The following is a 25510-nucleotide window of genomic DNA, read 5'->3' as shown; positions in this document are numbered from 1 at the left end:
TTCTAGACCAAGTTGGGGAGGGGAGCAAGGACTGAGGGTTCTGGGTCCTCCCCAGAGGTTTTCATGAGTGACTGCATGCTCTTCACAGAGATTCTCAGAGCGTCTGAAGAGCAGTCCATGAATATCATGACCAGTACATGGTTAAATCCAGCCTTGTTTAAACTCTACTATTGGTCAGAACACAGTTGCACCATGTTCTCTCACTCAAAAACCTGTGCCCAGGCCTGCAGCCATGATCTGAAAAGGACATGGCATTGAGGTCTTTACCACTCAGAGGAAAATCAATAATGTGTATTAATGGACACAGTGTAGCAATAAAACAAAGAAGCACAACACAGCACAGCCCTGCTCCACAGAAAACACAGGTGAGTCCCACTTCCAACGTAAGCCCCAGAGGCCAGATGCAAAAGAACAAACACCCCATGGTTCTCTTGGTCTGAAGTTCAGAAGAGGTCAAGCTGACCAACAGTAATAATGGGCAAAATGGGGCTGAGCTTTTAGTAGATGGGAAGGAGCTCAGGGAGCCTTCTAGAAGGAAGAAACAGTCTATTTCTGCATAGTTATTATGTAACTGCATGTCATTCCTAAAGCAAAACAACAGCAACAGAGTTTGTAGTAGCTCCCAAGATGGCTCAGTGGGTAAAGGTATGTGACACTAAGTCTCACCCGAGTTCAATCACTGGGACTCACATGGTGGAAGGAAAGAACCCATGCCTACAAAGTGTCCTCTGGTCGCCAAACGCGTGCTTTGGCGTGAGCACACAACTCACACACTGCACAAGAGGTCTGCGCTTTACAGTCCTGCCATGTTTGTCTATGTTTGCAGAACTTCCTCACGCAGAGGGATTAGCAGTGTGAGTCTCAGCCAGCCAGCATTGCCTGGGTTTGTTAATCCGTCCTATGAGATATGACACTGGGGATGCTGCCGAGCCAACTGTATGTCCCAGTGCCTTCAGTGGACAGTCCTCCTGCCAGCCAGGAGCCTCTGGAGCTATGGCAGATGGACCAGCCCCTTTCTACTGCTTATTCATCTACCATGGCTCCAAGGAGGAGGATCCATGGGTGACTGGAGCCACATATAGCACATGAGGTCATTGCTGGGAATCGGACATGTGGTCAATGGCAGACATGGTGTTGAAGCTCCAGGCTTGGGGGTGACCTAGTTTTCAGGCCTGTTGTTGGGACAGGTTGTCGATGGCTCCCAGCCTCGGTGGGGGGTGTAGGGAGCCCAAAATAGAAGCCCCTCCCCAAAGCCACAGCAGACAAGTGACTAAAAAAAGAAGGCTGGGGAGGAGGGACAGGCAGCATTGGGTAGGCTCAGGAGCAAATGTCTCTCTTTTTGCTCTGAAGCATAGCTGAGAGATGTTAGTGATTCATATTATAATGGTGGCAAAGTACCAGGCTCCACATCTTTCTTGTCCACAGTAATGACACCAGCATGTCCCCAGTTAAGACTTCTCTTGTGACCCACACTCTGCAGTCAGGCACTCATCATGGAACATGGCCACAGCAGACATCTCCATCTTCAGAAGGGCTGTTTCCAAAACCACTGTGTCACCTCAAATCCTCCATCCATACACACACTAGGACTGGGAATACTCACTCCAGCATCCCTCACCTCCTGCCTGATCTCCCTGCTTCCTGCCATTGCTTTTTGGGTGTGTTTTCCATACCTCATACAGAGGACGGTGGCACTGAAATAAAGGTCCCATTGCCCATTCTTCCCCCGAGTCCCGCTGCCTTACTCCATCCCACAGCTGGAACTAGACAGCCTTCCTGCCAGCCAACACTGGGGACAACTCCTGCCCTTGGGCCCTTGTACATGCCACCGCTGGCTGCTGGAATTCTCTTCCTCTAGAAACCCAGGGGCTTCCCCTGAGATGCATACATCCCCATTTCTTCTCATTCCCGACTTTAGTCCTGAAAGTCTGTCACACAGTGGGTTTTTGCTTAGTTTACTGTCTGTCTCCCCAAGATTGACTGTAAGAAGCACATCAGTCAGGAAGGTCTTGTCTGCTCCGCTTAGTGTTGTAGCCACCAACAGTACCTGACGCAGAGTGGATAACAGACATTTACTCCACAAGGTGCTGAATAAATAAAGAATCCAGGCTGCAGCTTCCTCTGGGACTACAGTTGGCCACCCACTATCCTCACTCAGAGCAGGACTACAGGTGCTTGTGTGTTTCTAGCAGGATCCCATGTCCGCTCAGATCCAAAGCCTCAAGTGTTGTCTTGCCTTAGCGATGATTCTAAGTCCCACATAAAATCCACAGAGGCTAAGAGGGGTCACTAAAGCCATGCAACACAGAAGGAGCCAGGACCCCCGTCCTAACTCCAGGGATGTCTGTCACTCGGTTTTGCTCTCTTTCTGTCTCTGACACTTGCTATTTTCAGACTTGGCAGTAAACATAAAGGCTCTGACCCTGAAACTGAGTCAGAGAAAATCCGGACGAAAGGGGTTGGGCAGAGGACATAGATGGCATGGGGTATGGGGACTCAGGTAGGTCTGGGAGGTCATCTTAGATTCCCCCCGTGCTCAGCTTTTCCCACAACCTAAAGCAGATCATGCTCACAACACAGGAAACAGCCCTTTGTCTTTTCGATGCCCATCACTGTGAGATGGTGTCCCTTGACCTAGAGACTTAAGGCAAATCTCCCACGGCATGGTGCAGAAGACAAGGATAAGGACACTCGTTTGTCACAGCGGTGCCAGTGAAAGAGGGGCCAGGAGATGTTGTCTCTACCAGCGCCACGCATCTGCTGCATTTCCCAGGACAGGAAGCCTTAAGTCACACAGTCCCTCAAACCATTCTTTGTTTAAAACTGCTGTGTGCACAGAAATGCCTCCTGAAAGGCATGTTTGTCCCTAGCAGCGAACCTGCAGCAAGCATCCTCTTGTCCTTTTCTATATGAAGTTCTATCTTACAACGAGCACCTACCTATACGCTTAGCACATTAACCACAAAAGCTGCACCCAATTATTTTATAAACTCGGTCCTCCAAAGTCTTCCTACAGACAGGCTGACATCCAGCCTGCAGCAGGACTCACATTCACCGTGGGAGAATGTGTGTGCAGAGCTTTGCTGGGTGAATGAGATGAAAACAGAAAAAAACACTTCCCGTGGGGGCTGGGAATAATAGTGGCTCTGGGAGAGAAGCCCCAACCCAGAGCAAGTCCCCTCAGCCCTCCACCCCAACTCCCTGGGTGGCAGGTGGACCAGACCTGCAGGTGATAAGTTCCCAAACAACGGACCCTGCTGAACATGGAGCCATGATGTAAGATTGAGCACAAAATGGCAATCGAAGGAACCCCCAACTATCTCCAAGGACGATTTAGGCAGGTGCCTGGAAGCCTGGAAGAACTTTACAGACCCACGTCATCAACCACCTTCAAGAGAGAGCTGCTCGCCTAGGTAGGGTTAGGATGCACGGGATAGGGAACCAGCGAGATGGTTCAGAGGCTTGCCACCAAGCCTGGCTGAACCCACATGATAGGCGGGGAGAACTGGCTTCTGCAAGTCGTCCTCTGACCTTGTGTGCTTGTGTGCAAGAGTTATGACCCTAAGGAAAAAGTGTGTGAGAGGAAGGACAGGAAGTCCAGGGCAGACAAAGACATGCCTGGTTACAAACAGGCCAGGACCCAACCCCAAACACATGGCATAAGGAACTGGCTTCTGGAAAAAGAAGGGCCTCCCTGGGGCAGTCCCACAATGGGAGATGATGTACAAGGCCCCAGTTTCTCGCCATTCAGGGGAAAGGACTATTACATGGGTGATTTGGGAGCTGAGTTTTTCTCTTCCTGGCTTCTTCCCTGCCCAGTTGGGGCAACTCAGGTTAGGCTGCTGAGCTTGGCTGTTCAGACTTTCTGTGGGCCTATGCCTGGGCTAAACAGGCTACCCTGTGGAGCCTGGTGCCAGAGCAGAAAGAGGCCCCTGTTTGCACAAAAATGACACCATCTATTGTGTGCCTCTACCCTGATCTTCAACACTAACACTGAAACTTACGACAGTCCCCACTGACCTCTGACCCCCTACAACCTCCTCACACACAGGCTTGGTCACAAGTCACATACCCATAGGGTGAACACGGAGAACAGCAGACCAAGACTGAGTTTGTGCTGTGTGTATGGGATTGGGAATCCTGATGGGAACTTGAGATCATCTGCTCTGGTCCCCAAATCTGGATGGGAGCCAGGGCCCCCGACTCCAGGTGTTGGGCACCATGAGGAGTTGTGGAGATTAGACTCAGGGCATCTGAGAGGCCCACCTCAGCAGGATGTGGTATCTGTTTGCCCCAGGGGCAGTCCCTCCCTCAACCTTTCCAACACTCTTAGACCTTCTGGCTACCCAGACTGGCACTGGGCAGTGCTCACATAGTAGAGTGTGTCCTCCATCTCCTGTGTGTCCACAAGGAACAGGACAAAGCGCAGATTGCCCAGCTCTCACTCACTGTGCAACCTTAGGCAGATTCCTGGCTCTCCCCGAGACTCATTTTCTGATTTTGTTTTTTTGGGGGTTTTTTTTGTTTGTTTGTTTGTTTTTGGTTTTGTTTGTTTGTTTTTTCTTTTTTCTTTTTTTTGGAGCTGGGGACCGAACCCAGGGCCTTGTGCTTGCTAGGCAAGCGCTCTACCACTGAGCTAAATCCCCAAACCCCAGATTTTGTTTTTAAGACAATCTATCACTATGTATCCCACGCTGACCTTGAACTTGGTCTCAGTCTTTCTGCCTCTGCTTCTTGAGTGTTGGGATTTCTGGAGAATGTTATCGTGTGAAGCAGGAATATTCATTTTAGACTTTTTTTTTTTTTGAGGCATGATCTTACTGTGTAAACCAGGCTGGCCTTGAACCTATACAGATCCGACTGCCTCTGCATCAGGAGTGCTGGGATTGAAGGTGTGTGTCACCACACCAGGCAAGAATATTAACTATAGAAAGATACCAAAAAGAGAAATATGAACTAGGTATTTGTATTACAGATGCCACCATAATTTCATTTTTACTAAATTTATTTTACTTTTTAAAACATCTAATTTTTTTTCACTAAGAATAAGAAACAGCCAAATGGCATATAAAACCAATGCTTGGCAGGTTGAGGCAAAATAGTAAGTTCAAGGCTAGCTGAGGCTACAATCCGAGACTTCCCCCTGATCAAAACACACACACACACACACAGAGAGAGAGAGAGAGAGAGAGAGAGAGAGAGAGAGAGAGAGAGAATTTTTGACCTATACAAAGCATGCCAACAGTGCTGTTAGCCCAGCCAGCAGTTGAAGCTTCCTTCACCCACGTCCTTAGTTGTAAAACCGCTCCTGCACACAGATCTGGAACACGTCCACAGGGCGTTCCTTCCCTGGTCCTGACACCAGCTAGGACTTCACTTTGCACAGAAAGCCCCTTGAGAACTGTAGGATGTGTGTTGCTTGTCAGTTACTCGGTATCCTGTATGCTGTTGAGCCCTAGAACAGTGACTACTCACTTGTGCTGATGTTGTCTTCCTAAACAGAACTCTGAATCTAACCTGGCCTCCTCTTTACCAGTGAGGGGGAAGAGGAGCTGAGGCCCTGAGCGCAAAGTTTTAGCCAAATACCAGATCCTAGTTGTGGAGGCTCAGTACTGAGGCCGAGTCCCCTCAGACCAATCCACAATTCAAGTAAATGTCCATCTCACTGTATTGTGTTCTGGGTATTTGGATAATTGGGTGGATTTCACTCATTCATGTACACATACACATTCGTGTGCATGTATAACACACACACACACACACACACACACACACAGGGTACCTATGAAGGGATGGATCTGCTAACTTGATTATGACCATTTATTTTATTATTTGCATATGTGTGTCTCATAACCTCACGTTGTAGACCTTAAAGATTCACAATAAAATATACTTGGAGCTAGAGAGATGACTCAGTGGGTAAAAATGTCTGCCACAAAGCCTGACGACCTAAGTTCCATCCCTAGGAACCACAAGGTAGACAGGAGAACCACTTTTTGTTTTGTTTGTTTGTTTTGCTCTTGTTGCTTTGGAAATCAATTCTTCAGGCTGTTCTCTGTCCTCCATTTGACATATCAATACACACACATGCACGCATGCACGCACGCACACATGAAATATAATTTAAAACTCAAAGATACATACTTACTATAATTGAAAATAAATCCAGGGGGAATTTTGCATAGTCAGAAGAGGTGGCAATTTTCAAATGGATGGTACTGAGAAAGGACAATGTCCCTCTGCATTATCAAGAATCTAGTTAAATTTAAAGTTTCCAGAAGCTAAAACTGTGGCCACCATTTTAGGAACAGATTATTTAACAGAAGACAGACTCCAGAAGAGAAAATTCACACCATTTATAAGGAATTCAATGATGTAATACAACATCGCTCTCCCATCCCTTACCTCTCCTCGCAGTACTTCGAATCGAGCCTGAAGCCTTGACCTTGCCAGCTGACCCTCTGTCACTGAGTTGTACGCCAGCCTCGTGTGATACATTTCTAATCAATAGGGGGAAAGAAATGTTCAAAAAGTGGGTTTGAAACAATTGTTCTTCCCCCCAGAAAAAAATTAAAAACCTCAAAGATGGTTTGATATAATTGAACCAGGCCACATCTCACACCATTCTGAAGACAAAACGCAACTAGATTTAAGACTGATCTAGAAAAACTGTGGGGAAATATTTCCAACCTCGGTGTGGAGAAGGCCATCCCAAGCATGCCTCAGACCTCCACACACATACGGTACCCTAGCACACATGCACACTTACTTACAAAATAATACTAAGGGGCTGGGGATTTAGCTCAGTGGGGCTGGGGATTTAGCTCAGTGGTAGAGCGCTTACCTAGGAAGCACAAGGCCCTGGGTTCGGTCCCCAGCTCCGAAAAAAAGAACCAAAAAAAAAAAAAATACTAAAAGGCAACTTCAAATTTAAAAATCACAAAGTTGAAAAAAATGAAAAATTTCAAACCTATAAGCAGTGGGGAAAGTCATAAAAGTAAATAATCTCTCTGCTCCCAAACCCCGTGGGAGAGAGACCTCACCGCCTGATCAGGTGGGCACTCCTGAGGCTGCAGAGCGGAGGAGACCACCAACACTGCCCACCCCTGCCCACATCCCTGGCCCAAGAGGCAACTGTATAAGGCCTCTGGGCTCCCGTAGGGGAGGGCCCAGGAGCGGCAGGACCCCTGCGCCTAAGACACCGCCGGAACCTGAAGGAAACAGACCGGATAAACAGTTCTCTGCACCCAAATCCCGTGGGAGGGAGAGCTAAACCTTCAGAGAGGCAGACACGCCTGGGAAACCAGAAGAGACTGCACTCTGTGCACATCCAGACGCCAGAGGAAAACACCAAACGTCATCTGGAACCCTGGTGCACAGAGGCTCCCGGAAAGAGCGGCGCAGATCTTCCCGGTTGCTGCCGCCGCGGAGAGGACTTAGGCAGTACCCCACGAGCAAACTTGAGCCTTGGAACCACAGGTAGGACCAACTTTTCCCCTGCAAGAAACCTGCCTGGTGAACTCAAGACACAGGCCCACAGGAACAGCTGAAGACCTGTAGAGAGGAAAAACTACACGCCCGAAAGCAGAACGCTCTGTCCCCATAACTGGCTGAAAGAAAACAGGAAAACAGGTCTACAGCACTCCTGACACACAGGCTTATAGGACAGTCTAGCCACGGTCAGAAATAGCAGAACAAAGTAACACTAGAGATAATCTGATGGCGAGAGGCAAGCACAGGAACCCAAGCAACAGAAACCAAGACTACATGGCATCATCGGAGCCCAATTCTCCCACCAAAGCAAACACGGAATATCCAAACACACCAGAAAAGCAAGATCTAGTTTCAAAATCATATTTGATCATGATGCTGGAGGACTTCAAGAAAGACATAAAGAACTCCCTTAGAGAACAAGTAGAAGCCTACAGAGAGGAATCGCAAAAATCCCTGAAAGAATTCCAGGAAAACACAATCAAACAGTTGAAGGAATTAAAAATGGAAATAGAAGCAATCAAGAAAGAACACATGGAAACAACCCTGGACATAGAAAATCAAAAGAAAAGACAAGGAGCTGTAGATACAAGCTTCACCAACAGAATACAAGAGATGGAAGAGAGAATCTCGGGAGCAGAAGATTCCATAGAAATCATTGACTCAACTGTCAAAGATAATGTAAAGCAGAAAAAGCTACTGGTCCAAAACATACAGGAAATCCAGGACTCAATGAGAAGATCAAACCTAAGGATAATAGGTATAGAAGAGAGTGAAGACTCCCAGCTCAAAGGACCAGTAAATATCTTCAACAAAATCATAGAAGAAAACTTCCCTAACCTAAAAAAAGAGATACCCATAGGCATACAAGAAGCCTACAGAACTCCAAATAGATTGGACCAGAAAAGAAACACCTCCCGTCACATAATTGTCAAAACACCAAACGCACAAAATAAAGAAAGAATATTAAAAGCAGTAAGGGAAAAAGGTCAAGTAACATATAAAGGCAGACCTATTAGAATCACACCAGACTTTTCGCCAGAAACTATGAAGGCCAGAAGATCCTGGACAGATGTCATACAGACCCTAAGAGAACACAAATGCCAGTCCAGGTTACTGTATCCTGCAAAACTCTCAATTAACATAGATGGAGAAACCAAGATATTCCATGACAAAACCAAATTTGCACAATATCTTTCTACAAACCCAGCACTACAAAGGATAATAAAGGGTAAAGCCCAACATAAGGAGGCAAGCTATACCCTAGAAGAAGCAAGAAACTAATCATCTTGGCAACAAAACAAAGAGAAGAAAAGCACACAAACATAACCTCACATCCAAAAATGAATATAACAGGAAGCAATAATCACTATTCCTTAATATCTCTCAACATCAATGGCCTCAACTCCCCAATAAAAAGACATAGATTAACAAACTGGATACGCAATGAGGACCCTGCATTCTGCTGCCTACAGGAAACACACCTCAGAGACAAAGACAGACACTACCTCAGAGTGAAAGGCTGGAAAACAACTTTCCAAGCAAATGGTCAGAAGAAGCAAGCTGGAGTAGCCATTCTAATATCAAATAAAATCAATTTTCAATTAAAAGTCATCAAAAAAGATAAGGAAGGACACTTCATATTCATCAAAGGAAAAATCCACCAAGATGAACTCTCAATCCTCATCTTCGGTTGGTTTATATACAAGTGTGCAATTTCTAGGCTTGAAAATAAAATGATGCTATCTGGTGCTGGATAGAGGAGCCTTATTTTTTATTATGGCAGCTTGCTATTTTTGTAACATGGTGATTTGGTTGAACACAATAAAGTACAATAGTAACTGATCTCCCCTTCTTCCTGGATGAGTGAGGAGATGATTAAATGTTGATGTCAGCATCCTTGAGCATATTCAGATGAGCTTCTGCTTCTGTTGAAAAGGATGCTGTGTTTGATTGTGGTCCGAAGCTTTGAAGCACTACTTGGCATCTCCTTCCTTGGAGGTCTCACTGTTTAAACATAACAGATTTGATAGCTTGTTGGTAAGGTGAGGTCCAGCTTGTCTCCACTAGGTCATCTTCATGTGAATCCGGTGGTTATACGGTTTTGTTCTAGGGATATTTCATTTTTTTAATAACGGTTTTAGCTGACATTCATGGAGAGAATGAATCCTTAGAACTGTGCCACTAGTGAAAGGAAATCCTGTCTAGAGTATGTTTCTTTACAAAGCTGTGTCACACCATCCTTTGGGCCCTCTGCTGGAAAAGTAGAATCAAGTCTCAAATAATGCCTTTTAAATTGTATCCTCTAGTATTATAGATGTAGGACAGTACTGTATCATACCTCTGTGGATGTAAAATAGCTTGTACCTGCTTTATGATACGTAGTAGTGACCGTGCTTTATCAGAGCTGTTTTTAATGATGTTGCTCAGAATGTTTTCTTTCCAGATGATGATTGAGAAGCTAATTTAAAAAAAAAATGGTGCCAGGTACCACAAGAGTAACAGAACTGTGCTGTTTTCTCGGGTTTTGTTTTTTTACTTTTTTTTTTTAATGGAGTGTGCTGGATGTCTCTACAGTTTTGTTCAGATGACTGCAGAACCTGGAAAAGCTGTTGCTGCTGTTGATGTATAACACACTGCTATTATTGGTCTTTTTATATAAATATAAATATATATATATACAGATATATAATTTGAATTTTTTGAAACTTTAGCTGTGCTGTCAACTTTGGAAAAAAGTATCCCCGTTTACTGTGTTGAGTTGGACTGTACAGAAATTAACAGCCATAATGGTCTAGAAATGTTGAACTTAAGTTTTTTCCATTTGTACAGGGGTAACACACTGTATTAAATATGTAAGGTCTTATCTACGTGGGTTTGATTACAAAAACTAATAAAGTATTCTCTAAATTTAAAAAAAAAAAGTAAATAATCGCAAACAAATCAACAGGCCTGATAGGGTACTTGTGATGCATACAAAAGACAAAAAAAAATAGCCAGTATATATAAAGAGCACCCAGAAATCAACTAAAAAGACAAAAATGGCACAAAGTATAGACGGGGAAAGAATGGAGCATAGAACTGACAAATGGAGAAATAGCTCTCAAAGCTCAAAAAGGTCCGGGCTCCTCTCCAACTAAAGAAATTCAGATTTGCAATACAATTATATATTTAGACCTACTAGTAAAGTTTAAAACATAGGTAGCATCCAGAATTGAGGTGGGGCCACTAAGGTCTCCTATAATGTCTATTAGTTCGATTTTCTTTTAATTAAAGAACTATTTAGAAGTGGACTTTTAAATCTTTAAGTGCTCAGCTCCTCCAGCAAGATTACAAGTGGACCCTAGACATTCAACATACTGGAATGAACATTGCTTCAAATCCCATTCCTCTGCCTCTCCTCAGACCAGGAGAGCTGTAACATAAGAACAGAAGGAGGTCAAATAAGCCGCAATGGGTCCCAACTGTGGACATTTACCCTGGTCCTAAAGAAGACGACCAATCCTTAGGTGCAGTCAGGAAAAGCCACTCATGATTTATCAGAGAGCAGAGGAGAAAGTAACACTCACACAGTAATACCTAAGACAATATCCATCTTTATAAGACTAGAAAAGGAACAAAACCCAGACTAGGCTTCAGTGATATATGCGTTTAACCTAATGGGTGAGCAGGACACAATGAGACATGGGGAAACACGGCTTTAAAACACTGCACTATTATTCTTTGAGTATGCTTTGACAGAGCCTGCGATTCTACATACATATCCTGTGTCTGTGCCTGCACGATAAACCACATGGCCCAAGGCAAAGCTAAGAGTATTTTTATTTTTCAAATGAGAAGGCAATCCTGGGTTGTACTATTTACCCAAGAAGCTCGCACCTTGTGAGCAGCGAAGAAGGGGCCCAGTGTCATTCCAAACCTAAGGGAATACCCTTCCTCACCACAGCCCACCCTCCCTATATGAAGAATGGGCCACATGAAGTCTGCCTGCCTGCCGAGGTGAAGAAGGGCCATGGGAAGTTAGAGATAGCAAGCCACGCTCTGTATCTAAGAAGGTTTCTGACCATGACAGAATTGTAACCATACAATACACACAGTGTTGCTAAGAAGCAGGATTGAGGTGGGATAGTGAATGCCTTGGGGTAATTCCCATTAATAATTTGAAATCTCTCTGTTAATAGTTTGGTTACTCACGACTCTCCCCACCCCCATGTGTGTGTGTGTGTGTGTGTGTGTGTGTGTGTGTTACTGAACCCTGAACCCAAGACTTTATTCATGCCAGACTAGAACTCTACCATTGAGTTATAGCCGCAACCCATTTTCTAGCATCTTAAACACATTTAATATCGTAAGTTTTTATATTTTAAAATTACAGTGGACATTTTCTTAGAGCATTAAACTCCTCATCATCTGGGCTGGTGACAGGCCTCATAGTAGGTAAAGGTACCTGCCACCAGCCCTGGAACCTAATTGTTTTTTATATTCCAACATTTCCTCTCCTTCCCCAGTCACTTTCCCACCTTTCCTCTCTCCCCCTCCCCCATTCCTCCTCCATTTCTCTTCAGAACTAGAGATCCACATAGGAGAAGCCACTCCTTAAAAGTTATCCTCTGGGGGTTGGGGATTTAGCTCAGTGGTAGAGCGCTTGCCTAGCAAGCACAAGGCCCTGGGTTCGGTCCGCAGCTCCGATAAAAAGAAAAAAAAAAAAAGTTATCCTCTGGGGCCCACACACATTCTGTGGCACTTACATGCATGCACACAGACAAACACAAAATAAATTAATAAAATGCAAAAATAATACTTTCAATCTTTATAAATACTGAAATGTAAAGACATAGCTGGGCAGTGGTGGCACAAGCCTTTAATCCCAGCGCTTGGGAGGCAGAAGCAGGCAGATCTCTGCATTTGAGGCCAGCCTGGTCTACAGAGTGTGTTTCAGAACACTGAGATGCCCTCTCTCATTAAAAAAAGAAAAAGTAAGTAAATAAATAAGTGAAATGTAAAGCTATATCAATTTTTAATGTGGTACTTTATGTGCAATTGCATTCCATACCAGAGCATCCCATCTCAGATAAAGCTCACAGAGCACATCTCTGTGAGACACTGGGAAGACCGACACAGGCACACCACACAGAGAACCTGATTCTGGGCGGATTAAAGCGCTGACGGAGGGTAAAAGAATCACAGAAAGACTTGCACAAAGTCGGTGAAAACCTTCGCCCAACCCTTTCTTTCTGCCAGGGAAGCCTTTCGAACTCTAGCCTGCATCAGAAACCACAACAAATAGAAAAAAAGATAACTTGATTTGGCTGCCTACCATTTTGAAGTAAAGGTCAAACAACAACCTGAGGAAAACATTTGTGACAGTTGAGACAGAAGATGAAGACCCACAATGCAGAACTCATAAATCAATAAAGATCAGCCGCTGAGACCCCATGTGCAAGGCAAAATAACCTTAATATTGGTTGCCCGAGACAACAGCCCCAGGCCATACTAGAACAGCTGGCTGGCCGCAATTGGATGGTGTGAATTTGGACCATTCAATTCGATTCACAAGCAAACGAGAACGCAAATGATCGTCTAGTTCAGGGCCAACCAAGTGCTGCTAAACTAAAGCACCAAGAAATCAGTAAACAGAGCACATGGAGAGCTACACAAACTCACAGGGCTTGGTGACATGGCCCTTAATCCCAGCACTTGGGGCAGAGGCAGGTAGACCTCCGAGTGAGGCCAAGTTGGCCTCCATAGTAAATTCTGAGCCACCTGGGAGCAGAGAACTCGAAGACTGGGAATCCAGAACAAACTTATAGAAGCGGTCATATTCAGGAGCTGGTTTAATATGTGAATTATTTATATATGAATTATAGACTCAGAGATCACTTCTGAAACTGAAAGTCCAACCCCAGGGAAGTGTGACAGTCATTAAAGTCAGTAGGCAGATAGGTTATCAAGAAACTTGTTTTGCCCCAACTGTGCATGCATGTGCACACACACACACACACACACACACACACACACACACACACACACAAGTGGGGCTGGGATCATTCAGGCCTCCTCATCTGCACGCTCAACATGCAATACCTGCCTCACCAAGCAATGAGATGTTTCCATAACCCAAGGCCTGCAAAGAGCCAGCCCTTCTGGGAGATGTGAGTGCTGCTGTTTCCACAGACATGGAAATGCTTGTGTTACACAGTTGCACGGCAAACCTGGACCCAAAATCCTCTGCATAGTAGGCTTTTGATGGGGAGAAAGACGTGCTTTTTAAAACCTCCAAAAAGGACAGGAGGAAGCGGTTCCAACCTTCAAACAGTGGTTTATCTAGGGAGGTGGAAAGAGAAGTTTCCTTTTTTAGCTTAAAGAAACAAGAAAAGATCTTGCCCAAGGAACATGCAACCTTGCCACCTTTGCAAAGAAAGAAAGAAGGGGCAGGGGAGAAAGAGAAGAGAAGAGAAGAGAAGAGAAGAGAAGAGAAGAGAAGAGAAGAGAAGAGAAGAGAAGAGAAGAGAAGAGAAGAGGAGAGGAGAGAAGAGAAGAGAAAAGAGAAAAGAAGAGAAAAGAAAAGAAGAGAAAAGAAGAGAAAAGAAGAGAAAAGAAGAGAAAAGAAGAGAAAAGAAGAGAAAAGAGAAAAGAAGAGAAAAAAGAAAAGAAAAGGAAGGTTCAACTTGGGAGACAACCGGTACTGTACTGAGAGCAGCCATGGCCCTCTGGATATTGGAAGTGTGAGAGCAGTTAATTTTTTGCCCATTAATTGTATGTAGTTTTTGAACATTGCCCAAGGGTTAGTGAACAATTTTAGAAGAAAAATGGCATAAGAAAACCAATCTTGGATCGGCATAGTGGTGCATGCCTTTAATCGCAGCACTTAGAGAGGCAGAAGCAGGAAGATCTCTGAGTTTGAGAATAGCCTGGTCTAGTCTACAGAATGAGTTCCAAGACAGCCAGGGTTAAGCAGAGGAAAACTATCTCAAAAAAAATAAATAAAAAAGAAGAATAAGAAAGGAAGAAAGAAAGAAAGAAAGAAAGAAAGAAAGAGAAAAAAGAAAGAAAGAGAAAAAGAGAAAAAGAGAAAAAGAGGGAGGAAATAAAGGACAGGAGAGGGAAGGAAAGGAAGGGGAAGGGAAGGAACACGCTTGAAGGTATGGTGGAACACACCTGAAGTCCCAGCAGGACACACGAGAATCTAGAGTTCAAGGTTATCCTACACTAACCTGGATTACATGAACCCTGTCTCAAAAGGAAAACAAAGAAAGCAAACTGAACTCCAGGTCCTTAGATCTAGGAGGGAAACTGAGTCTAATAGAGACAGGATCTGACAGTTAGAGGGTTCACAGGAGGACGGGGCCTGCCTGCCTGCCGAGCCAGTGGGCGAGCTTGTAGGTCTCTCCAGTCCCCACTTGAGCCTCACTGTCCTCTAGTCACAGACGCTAAGGCCTGTTCTTTGCTAACCTGCTGATCAACACTCAACGGATCATTTCTCACGGTCAGAGCAAACAGGAGAGGAGTACGTTGTGCAGTGTGTGGCTGATAAGTGATCTACGGCATTTATCTGACACTTGTAGATCAGTTGTTTCCTCTGAGAAACTGGGGTGTTTGCCCCACCCCCTCTGCCTGTCCACAGGAGACCCTAGAATTCAATCTGGCCTGGTCAAGCAAGACGAGAGTTCCAAAGCCCTCATGTCCTACAGACCCTTGAGACAACGAAGAAGCATTGAACAAAGAGCCACAATTACCCCAGCCTTGATGACACAGGCTTGGTGACACTGAGGAGCCAACATAGGACAACATGTGTTTGAGACCAGACTGAGCCATAGAGTTCAAAACCAGTCTGGGAAAGTTAGTGAGCCTCTGTCTCCAAATACAGTACAAAAACAAGGGCTGGGTATGTGGCTCGGCTGTAAAGCACTTGCCCAGTACGTATGAGGATCTTAGTTCAATCCCCAGTACCACAAAAGGGGCTCCACCTTAAGGGGAAGAAACACTTCTCAGAATGGATTGGGCCAGTCCCTCAGGCAGACCAAACTGTGGTCCCAATTCCTCTTATTGCTTGCCTCCTCCAATTCTCTAGTATCTCAGGCTTCTTTGTCATCTGATGATGGAGCAGTGTGTGGGGCTGGTCACTGAGGCCCACTGTGTTTGGTCAGACTTTGAGGAGCTGGAAGTAGACCTTGGCTTGGCACAGAAGTGGTCTCTCCTCAGAGTCTGAGGTGATGACCCCGAAACCTGGCTCAGCTGGTAGAGGGCTTGCCTAGATCCTGGAGCCCCGAGTCAGACCCTGAGCCAGGCACAGTGGTACGTTTCTGTAATCCCAGTGCTCAGGATTTGGGGGCAGAAGATCAGGAGTTCAAAGTCCTCCTTGACTACGTAACAACCTGAAAGGCGGCCTAGGAATGCATGAAACTCTGTCTCGAATAAAAATAAAAATTTTTCCATGGGAACAAGATGAGCGGGAGAGGCACACATACTCAAGGGTCAGACAATGGAGCTGTCACATACAGACAAGATCTCCTGTGCCTCCTCTCCTCTCAAGGGTTGTAGGGAACTATAGGCTAAGTGGCCATTGCAAAGAAAGTACTAAAAAATATTAACTTCCTCTAGCTCTTTTGTGGTTATTGTTGTTGTTGCCACAGCAACAGAGAAAGGTGAGCTTGGGGGATAAAAGGAAGAGAGGTCCCCGGGGCAGGATCTGACTTCCCAGGCACCATCCTTTCTCCAGGCATTTGACCTTGGAAGTGTCTTCATATCTGCCCTGAACAGGAATAAAATGGGTTCCAGCAGCTAGACCCAGGGATGCTTCAGGGCGGCACTGGGGAGGAACGGAAGAGCAGGCCCATGTCACCTCAGAGAGAACAAGTGACAGCTCACAAGATCGGCAGTTTCTTGAGTGGAGAGCAAATGTGCTTTCTGCAGCAAACCAAGAAAACACAAAACCACCCCTCTCACAGAACATTAGCTGGTGTGAGGGAAGCACAGGTCTCAGACTCACAGCCCAGGCCTTCCATGTAGCAAAATGGTCCGGTGCACACACAGACTGCTAGGCAGCTGGGGGAACCCCAGGGAACAGGTCATGGCTGAGGGAAACCTGGAACTGTCCCTGGCCTGAGGCAGCTCTCAGTGGAAGCAGGAAAGAACTGTGGGCCAGGTGGCTCCCAACAGTCAACCGTGTCCTGGTTGATATCACTTCAACACCCACAGGTCCCCAAACCTGCACAATACAAAACAGTCCTGCCACCAGTCCCCAACAGCCTCACAATTAGAGGCTGATGGATAATGGGACACCCCTCCCCCCAAAAGCAGTTCTCTACCCTTAAGACCATTAAGAGTCCTTCAGTCTGAAGAATCCTCCAAGGAGTGGTTCCTGGTGGACCCCGCCTCATTCAGAGAGGAGATGCACGCAAAGAAACAGCTTCAGAGTGAGTGAACCCCACAACCCCACAGGGCATCTGAACTGTAGAGCAAGCCTATCCTGAGGTCCTCCACCAATACTCAGTCTCCTCATCTCCAGCCTCCCGCAGAGGGCCAGACAAAGGAGCCAATGGCTCGTGCGACCTTTGCTGCGTGTTTATAATCTGCTCATCCCCCAACATGGATGCCCCCCCAACCTATGCTTTATACCTCAAGGCCGCAGGGTTGGGTGTGCCCTCACAAAAGACTTCCTCTAGCGGGCAGTGCCCAGTGTGGCACCCTTAGGCTCAGAATCAGCATCCTGGATCCCTGTTGGTTCCTTAACCTGTCACATGACAACAGGTGGGCTGTCTCACCATAACAGCCAAGGCTGTTATGAAAACCAGATTGACTAGAAAGACCGAGGTTAAAATTCACCGTGAGAGCGCCCCACCCTCAAGGCCACTTGGCCTCAGAAAAGCAGCTCTCTCAGTCACTGTGGCTTTGTGTTTTACACCCTCCCCAATCTCCAGCTCTCTGAAAGTCCTATTTACTCTGTGATGTACAGGTATCTGTGGGTGGCAGCAGAGCCTCGAGGTTAAAATTGTATGCTTTGTACAGCACATGCACCCATCTTGGCAGAGTGCATCAATCAGCTATTGTTTGACCATGCATCAACATACTGTACAGCCATGAAGAGAGAATGAACAGTCTACACGAAATACCATGGGTAAATTCAGAAGAGAAAGGATATGAGCTGGGTGATACCATTTAAAGAAAATCTAAAAACAGGTAAAACTGACTAATGACAAGAAAAGACTAACGGATACCTGAGCAGAAGAAGTCAGAGGAAGCAAGGCGTGTTCGGTTTGTGACATCACCTGCTCAGTCATGGTACACACATGTCTCTGAGAGCATCCTACAAGTTAAAGTAGTTTTCTCCTAACTTGAGCATTGTGGTCAAGTTCCAGCTCTATGGCTACACCAGAGTGATCTCGGGTGTACGAAATGCTAAGTTCCCGTTCTGTTCTCTGCAAGACAGACAACAGCACTGGTGGATGGTCAGCAATTCAGCCGGTAGACCTCACGTTTCTGCTCATGTCTCTCAGTATGAGCACTGTTACTGCTATAATGTTCTAAGTCAGCTCAGTGGATTTACACTCTAAATAAACCAAAATAAAACTCTCTTTTAAAACAAAACAAAACTGTTTCTTTGAGAGATCTCCTGTAGTCCAGACTGGCCCGTAACCAAGAATGTTATCTAACTCAATCCTCCGGCCCCATTGCTGAAGTGTTAGAATTGTGCCACCTTGCCTGACTTAAAAGCAAAGCTTTCTATCCCTTGCATAAATCATGGCTTTGGTATATTAATTGTTAGGCTTTTATTACATTGAATTGAGACAAATTAAAACAAAGTCATAAATACTAAGATTAAAATGTCCACCTATAAGCCACCTTGAGCCATCTTGAAATCCCTAACACTATGCAAGCCATTGTCACTGCCACAGTAAGCAAGAGCATCGCCACTGATATCATCATTACCGTCATCACCACCATATTGTTCTCTGGACATCACCACCTCTGATGCTGCGCCCGCCATCAGCAGCAGCAGCATGAATATCACACATGCAAAAGCATAGATGAAAACATCCGCATCGTCCTTTAGGTCCAGCCAGGCGTGCCCCTGAACTCCACAGAGAGTAAAGACCCAGTAACACAGGGCTTCCCGGAAGGACGGGGGCTGTCAAGTATGCACATCCTGGTGAGGGCTCTGAGCAGAGAGGAAGGCAGAGTCCACTTTTCAGGCCACACTGAGCCCCTCCCCCTCCCCCCAGGCCATTGCAAAGGCTCCTCTCAGATTTCGCCGTTGACAGATCACAGCCTCAACCTTCAGAGGAAAAGGTACAGTTGTCCAGGGAGTGCTCAGACGGTACATCACAGAAAAGGTGTTTGTCCCTTCCTTCCTCCCTTCCTTCCTTCCTTCTTCCTTCCCTCCCTCCTTCCTTCCTTCCTTCCTTCCTTCCTTCCTTCCTTCTTTTATCCCAGCACACTGATTTTTTTTGTTTCTTTCTTTCCACTTTTTTAAGACAGGGACTCCACTTAGGAGGCAGAGACAGGTAGACCTCTGAGTGAGTTCAAGGCCAGCCTGGTCTGGTCTACAGAGTGAGTTTTAGGACAGCCAGGGCTACACAGAGAAACTCTGCCTCAAACACACACACACACACACACACACACACACACACACGCACATACACACACACACACACACACACACACACACACACACACACACACACACACACGGCCTCACTATTTTGTCTAGGCTAGCCTTAGCCTTATTTTGTAGCCCAGGCAGGCTTTGAATTTGTGATCTTCCTGCCTCAGCCCCCTGAGTAGCTGGGATTACAGGTTTTGTTGAAAGTTGTCCCCTTAATAGGCCCTTCCCTCATTGTCCTATGGAACCCTGCAGTGATCCAACAAACCTACTCAGGTCATCCCCTTTTAAGTAAACCAAGCAGACGGGCATTCATACCACATATAAAATCTTTCACAGTTTAAAACCATCAGAATCTTTGATTCAAATGCTGTCGTTCAAGGGAAACCATGATCTATTGGAACAAAAGATGATCATGCAAAAAATAGCACAGGGATTTTAAGCCCGAAAGAGTATCCACGAATGTCCAATAGTAAGGATCACTTCTATATCAGGTCTGTGCGCCAGCTGCCATACAGACATTTAAAGCTCTTGTATCTCAGAGTCATGAATGGGCTAGGGATAAAGTTCCATGGCAGTGGGGTGTGTGTGTGTGAGTGTGTGTGTGTGTGTGTGTGTGTGTCTACAAAATTCATGCTGAGAAGATGGCTCAGCAGGTAAAATTCACTTGTGACTCAAGCCTGATTATCTGAACTGTATCCCTAGAACCCACATAAAAAAGGTGAAATCTGGGGTTGGGGATTTGGCTCAATGGTAGAGCGCTTGCCTAGGAAGCGCAAGGCCCTGGGTTCGGTCCCCAGCTCCGAAAAATAGAACCAAAAAAAAAAAAAAAAAAAAAGGTGAAATCTGACGGAGTCCGTAATCCCAGCACTCTACAGCGAGAGGGGATGTGGAGACAGGAGAGTCAGTGGCAGCTCGCTAGGCCTACCAGCCTGGCGTATACAGTGCAGCTGAAAGAAGACGGACCCTCCAGCTTGGCACAGTGGCACACGCCTGTAAGCCCTGCACTCAGAAGACTGAGGCAGGTGGATCTCTGGGAGGCTTAGGCTAGACAAGAATGCACAGTGAAGATCTTGTCACAAAATAAACAGAGAGACTCTTTCTCTACAAGATGGAAAGTGAAAATGGATTTCCCAAACGTTATCCTCTGGTCTCCACGCTGGCCCTGAGGCATGTCCGCACTCACACACAGATACAAATAAAGAAGGGCTGGACCATAGCGCAGAAGTAGAGGTCAGTCTAGCATATATGAGGTCCTGGGTTCATCCCAGCACTAGGAAAATATGTATTTATAGATACTTGCATATATATATAATCTATATGCAATATAGATTTTATATATATTATAAATATAAAATATGTTCTTTCATTCACATATGCTGCCTACTTTAAAACACAACATAATTGTAATTAGGAACAGAAAAGAGACCCACTAAAGTTTCTGTAAGGCCTACAATGTTCGCCCCGATTATACCAGACGGCAGGATCGTGGGCAGTTTCACTTACGTTTTGCTTTGTGAGCCACTGTGTTCGCCCTCTTTTCTCAATCAGTAGGAATTCTTTTTATTAGTAAGGAGAGCTACACTGAGAAGATCTCAGATGTTTCAGACACAAATGCACTGAACCGTTTTAAGAGGTTTTCTGCAAACCCCTTGGAAGCTGTCTGTAAATGGCTCCTAGATAATATACGTGGATATGAAAATGACTGAAGGTCGGCAACAGCCATCGGTAAAAACAAAAGTCAACCCACGCCCATGCTTGCTTCCAGATCTTTCAAACCCATCCCACTATTAATTTATTATCCTGAATCCAAAATTCTGCAAACTCCTTTATGTGGACGCAGAATCCCTACCTGTTCGTTTCATGCCTGTTTTAATAGCTGGCAATGTGTAAGCTATGACACCGTTTGCTCAGCTCTGCACCAGAGCCCGGGAGCGTCCTTCCATATCTCCTTTGCTCAGTGCAGGGATCCCTTGTCTCCATCAGGCAAGGCAAATGCTCAACCACTGAGCTGCATCCCCGTCTTCATTTCACTCTTTATTTAAATAAAAATGTGTATGGGCAAACCTTGACTCACTTTGTAGTGTGGGGAGGCCTTGAGTTTAAGATCCTCCTGCCTGAACCTCCTGAACATCAGGTCAGGGTCACACCAGGCCTGCTGTCACCTCTCTGTGGGCTCTGGAGTGTGGAGAGGCTGGAATTCCCTTTCCTTTCTTCTCCTCTTTCCTTTCACTCTGGGTGGCTGAAATACCTTACACAGGACTCCATCTCCCACCCAGGAAGTCTCTCTAAGACATTATGAGTGAGCTTCCTATTTTTTAAGAACTATTAACTCTTGTCAAATCACCTGTTTAGTGTGTGTGTGTGTGTGTGTGTGTGTGTGTGTGTGTGTGTGTGTGTGCATGCACACAGACATGGGGGTCAGAGGACAATTTGCAGGAGTTACTTGTCTCTGTGCACCATGTGGGTTTCAGAAATCAAATTCAGGCTGTCAGGCTAAGCCCCCTTGCTGGCCCTGCGTGTGAGCTTTCTAAAGGGTGTCATGACTTTCAGCATCTGGTACTTTTAAGAAAACTTTCAGAGGTTGCTCGGGTCCTGACCAGTTTTCTAACTGACACCCTGACAGTTAGGTCACAGACTGAGGATTCTCAGTGACCGTCTGGAGAAAGCCCTTTATATCACAGGGAAACTGGAGTCTAGGGGAGAGCCTCCACCTCAAACACACAGTGATAATCACTAAGGCCAGGACTCATGGCCCAAGCTTCAACTCTGTACCCTTCTCACCTGTCCCAGACTAGCTACTACCTTGCAGGCCCCAGAAGCCTTTGTGTCTACTCTTCCCTCAACCTAGAAAACCCATCCTGCCAGTAAATGGGAAACCTCTCTCCTTCCAGTGCCCTTCTACCCTCCTTGACTTCCGCACAAGTTGCAATGGCTACGGTTTCTCTACAGTCCCCTCAGGTTGGCCCTTCTCACATGCTGTCCTAATGTCCCTTGAGAGAATGTCTCCTGCTTTCAAGGAAAACAGGCCTGGGATGGGTGATCAAAAAGGCAGGCAGCTTCCAGAACAACTCTGCTCTAGGGGCTGGAATTGTCCACCTCCTCTAATAGGAAGCTCGGCCCCCACGCCCCAGCTCTCTACCATATAGAGGACCCACGATGTGATTCCTACAGATGTCTTTGTCCACCTCACACAAGCAGTGTGTCTACCTGCTTTACAGATGGTCACCAGACCAAAGCCACAGCAGGATCTGTGGCCTCGTGGTCCCCCAATGTCTCTAACCCACAAGAGTTCCTTTTGGGCAAATGGATGCAGCCATCTGAAGTAAGAGACAGGTGGCATGTAAGAAAAGGGACATCTACCAGCTGGGAGACCTGGAGCTCACTGTTGGTGATCTGCGCACCTCGGGGAATTCACCTAACCTCAGTGATCCATCGGAAAAATGGGCTTGGTTAACGCATGTCCTTAGGCAGCCTTGTTTTCTCACATTTACCCTGTGGTCAAACTGGCTCAGAGTCACTCACAAAAGCAACAGAAGAGAAAGCATGAGTCGTAACTGTGGGCTGACTAGAGGGAGAGTGACAGCGGTGGTGGGGAAGGCTGGTCACTTTATTCTAGATAGAGTCTCCACATAACAGCCCCTGTGGGAAAGCATGAGCCAAGCCTGGGAGACTGGTCTCACACTAGGAGCAGTCTACACTCCACAAATTCTGCACAGCATCATCATGGCAGCTCCCAGAAGCCCTGAGACGCGGGAAGATGGATCTCAGAATGAGGAAGTAACTTGTCTAGGATCCCCCCTCAGAATTTAAGCCAGCTTCTAGACTCCAAGTTGTTTCTACCCAACTATGAAGGTTGTCATTGGAAGCTAACAACCATGGATTCTAGAACCTTCCCTCTGAGCCACTGGTTTGTGCTAAAACTCCATGGGGCATGTCATAAGGTAGCCTTCTTAAATACATCACACAGGGGAATTTAGGTAATTTGCTTCATTAACTGACTCAGTATCACCACATATACGAGAGGCTGGTACTGTCCCAAGGGAGGCCACAGGGAGCCTGCTGAGGGCCTGGCTCTTCTGGTGTTCAGGGGAGTGCCCTGAAAGCCTCAGACCTCTGCTTCCCCCAAGAGCTCAAGCTGATGTCCCTCCACTAAGAGCCAAATCTTTTAGGTCCCAAAACAGAGAAAGTGCCTCCTCTTGAAGGCACCTGGCACACCTTCCCCCTACAATCTCCATGGGTAGGCATCTGGAAGAGAGCTGCCCTGGGGTCATCTAACTCCCCCCATGCTACACAGGACCCAGCTCAACGACAGGACTCACTTAAGGTCACATAGCAAAGGACTCATTCAAAGAGCAGGTGCTGGAAGGCAGCACCCCTTCTTCACTCACATAGTCCCTTCAGCAGACAAAAGGTCTCCACCACTGGTCTTGCTCAGGGCTGCCAGTACAGGAGATTCCAGTGACTGAGTCATTCAGTCATTAAACAAATAAATACTTGGAATGTATCCATCCTACAGATTTCATTCAGTCATTCAACCAATGTTGATCTCCTTCCTCAGCCCTCTCCCTGCTCTCCTCCTATCCTCAGCTTCTGTCTCCACCCCCAAGCCCCCACCCCACCCCCGCCTCCTTGTGGCTCCTTTGCCACCTTCTCCCATCCCCCCACCCAAAAGGACCGGTGTTGGAATTACTGAGGAATGACCCAAACCAGAAGAGTAGAGAGTAAGGCAACTCTCCAGAGGTTACCTGGTGTCGCCAAGGCAATAGGGCACCAGTCTGTCCCTCGGAGGCCGCCAAGGTTCTGACACTGGCCTAGGGGGCTCATTCCCCCTCCCCCACCTTTGCCTCCACCAAGCAGCGGCATGGAAAACCCAGCCAGCTCAGCTGACTTCCTCTTGTGTCATGGAAAGTGCTGGTGAAAGGACAGGAAACTGTCGACTGGGGTCTGGGGTCCTGAGCAGGCACAGGGCCCGAGGCCTAGAAGGATGCAAGGACAGAAACAGTGTGGGGTAATTACTAGGGAGCCGGGCAGGGGAAGGGCCTATGGACCCGGAGTGCAGGAACCCCACCACTAGGGTTCCCGCGGGTACACAGCCGGTAACTGAGGTAATACTTTCAGACTTCTGCAAAGGACGGAACACAGTGGACGCCACCTCAGGCAGGGCTGTGAAGGGGAAATAAGTCTAAAGCTGGGGTTTGGATTGCTTTTGATAAAGCAGTTGAGTCTGGATCTGTATGTGTCTCTGTGTATATCTGTGTGTCTGTGTCTATGTGTGTGTGTGTGTCTGTGTCTATGTGTATCTGTGTGTCTGTGTCTGTGTCTGTGTGTATTTATGTCTGTGTGTGTGTGTGTCTGTGTCTGTGTGTGTATCTGTGTGTGTATCTGTGTGTGTATCTGTGTGTGTGTCTGTGTCTGTGTGTGTCTCTGTGTATATCTGTGTGTCTGTGTCTATGTGTGTGTGTGTGTCTGTCTATGTGTATCTGTGTATCTGTGTCTGTGCCTGTGTGTATCTGTGTGTCTGTGCCTGTGTCTGTGTGTATCTATGTCTGTGTGTCTGTGTGTGTCTGTGTGTCTGTGTGTATCTGTGTGTCTGTGTCTGTATGTGTCTGTGTCTGTGTGTATCTGTGTGTCTGTGTCTGTGTCTGTGTGTATCTATGTCTGTGTATCTGTGTGTGTGTCTGTGTGTGTATCTGTGTGTGTGTGTGTATCTGTGTCTGTGTGTCTGTGTGTGTCTGTGTCTGTGTCTGTGTGTATCTGTGTGTCTGTGTCTGTGTGTCTATGTCTGTGTATATCTGTGTGTCTGTGTGTGTGTCTGTGTCTGTGTGTATCTGTGTATCTGTGTGTCTGTGTCTGTGTGTGTCTGTGTCTGTGTGTCTGTGTGTATCTGTGTGTCTGTGTCTGTGTGTCTGTGTGCATGCATGTGCACTCTATTAGAAGCTGCACTCTGTTCCCACCCTCCTGGCGGGGGTCAGTGGACAGTGAAGCTGAGTTCTCCCCAGCTGCTCTCTATAACTGTGAGGAAATAGGCTATGAGGAGCACTCAAGAAATAGAAAGGGATACTAGGGACATAGGTCTGCTCACACAGTGTTTGCCTCGTAAGCATGAGACACTGGGTTCCACCTCCAGCACCAGCAAAGGAAAAAAATACCTGGTAGGTACTGTACCCAGCATCACCACCACCAGACAGAGTTTCTCTGTGTAACAGTCTAGCTGTTCTAGAACTCACTTTGTAGACCATGCTGGACTCAGACTCACAGAGATCACCTTGTCTCTGACTCCCGAGTGCTGGGATTAAAGGCATGGACCACCATGTAAGCTGCATTTCTAGTTCTTGCATGGCGTCAGTAATGTTCAGTGAATGGATGAAAACATGAATGAATGAGTGAGTGAATGAATGAATCCAGATTCATAGA

At 46.3% G+C, this 25510-nt stretch overlaps 1 long non-coding RNA gene across 15 annotated transcripts in view; it reads right to left on the bottom strand.

Annotated features, from left to right (window-relative positions):
• The window catches only part of LOC120099989 (uncharacterized), a 50321-nt gene extending 26150 nt beyond the window's left edge, over window positions 1-24171 (bottom strand). For 8 of the 15 annotated variants that reach the window (XR_015652940.1, XR_015652964.1, XR_015652968.1 and 5 more), the window contains exons 1-2: window positions 23842-24171; window positions 6406-6500 (exon numbers count right to left, since the gene is read on the bottom strand). This is a non-coding gene — a long non-coding RNA (uncharacterized LOC120099989). Of the gene's footprint in view, window positions 1-6405; window positions 6501-17109; window positions 17277-20945; window positions 21141-23415; window positions 23626-23841 lie in introns of those variants that run through there. The other 7 variants (XR_015652951.1, XR_015652963.1, XR_015652962.1 and 4 more) reach the window with 6 other exon arrangements.
• Between the last annotated feature and the right edge of the window lie 1339 nt (window positions 24172-25510).

This window comes from Rattus norvegicus, chromosome 1 (assembly GCF_021556685.1).
Source record: "Rattus norvegicus strain SHRSP/BbbUtx chromosome 1, alternate assembly SHRSP_T2T, whole genome shotgun sequence".
NCBI lineage: Eukaryota > Metazoa > Chordata > Mammalia > Rodentia > Muridae > Rattus > Rattus norvegicus.
The sequence above is the reverse complement of the archived record's forward strand: the minus strand, read 5'-3'. Positions and strand labels throughout refer to the sequence as shown.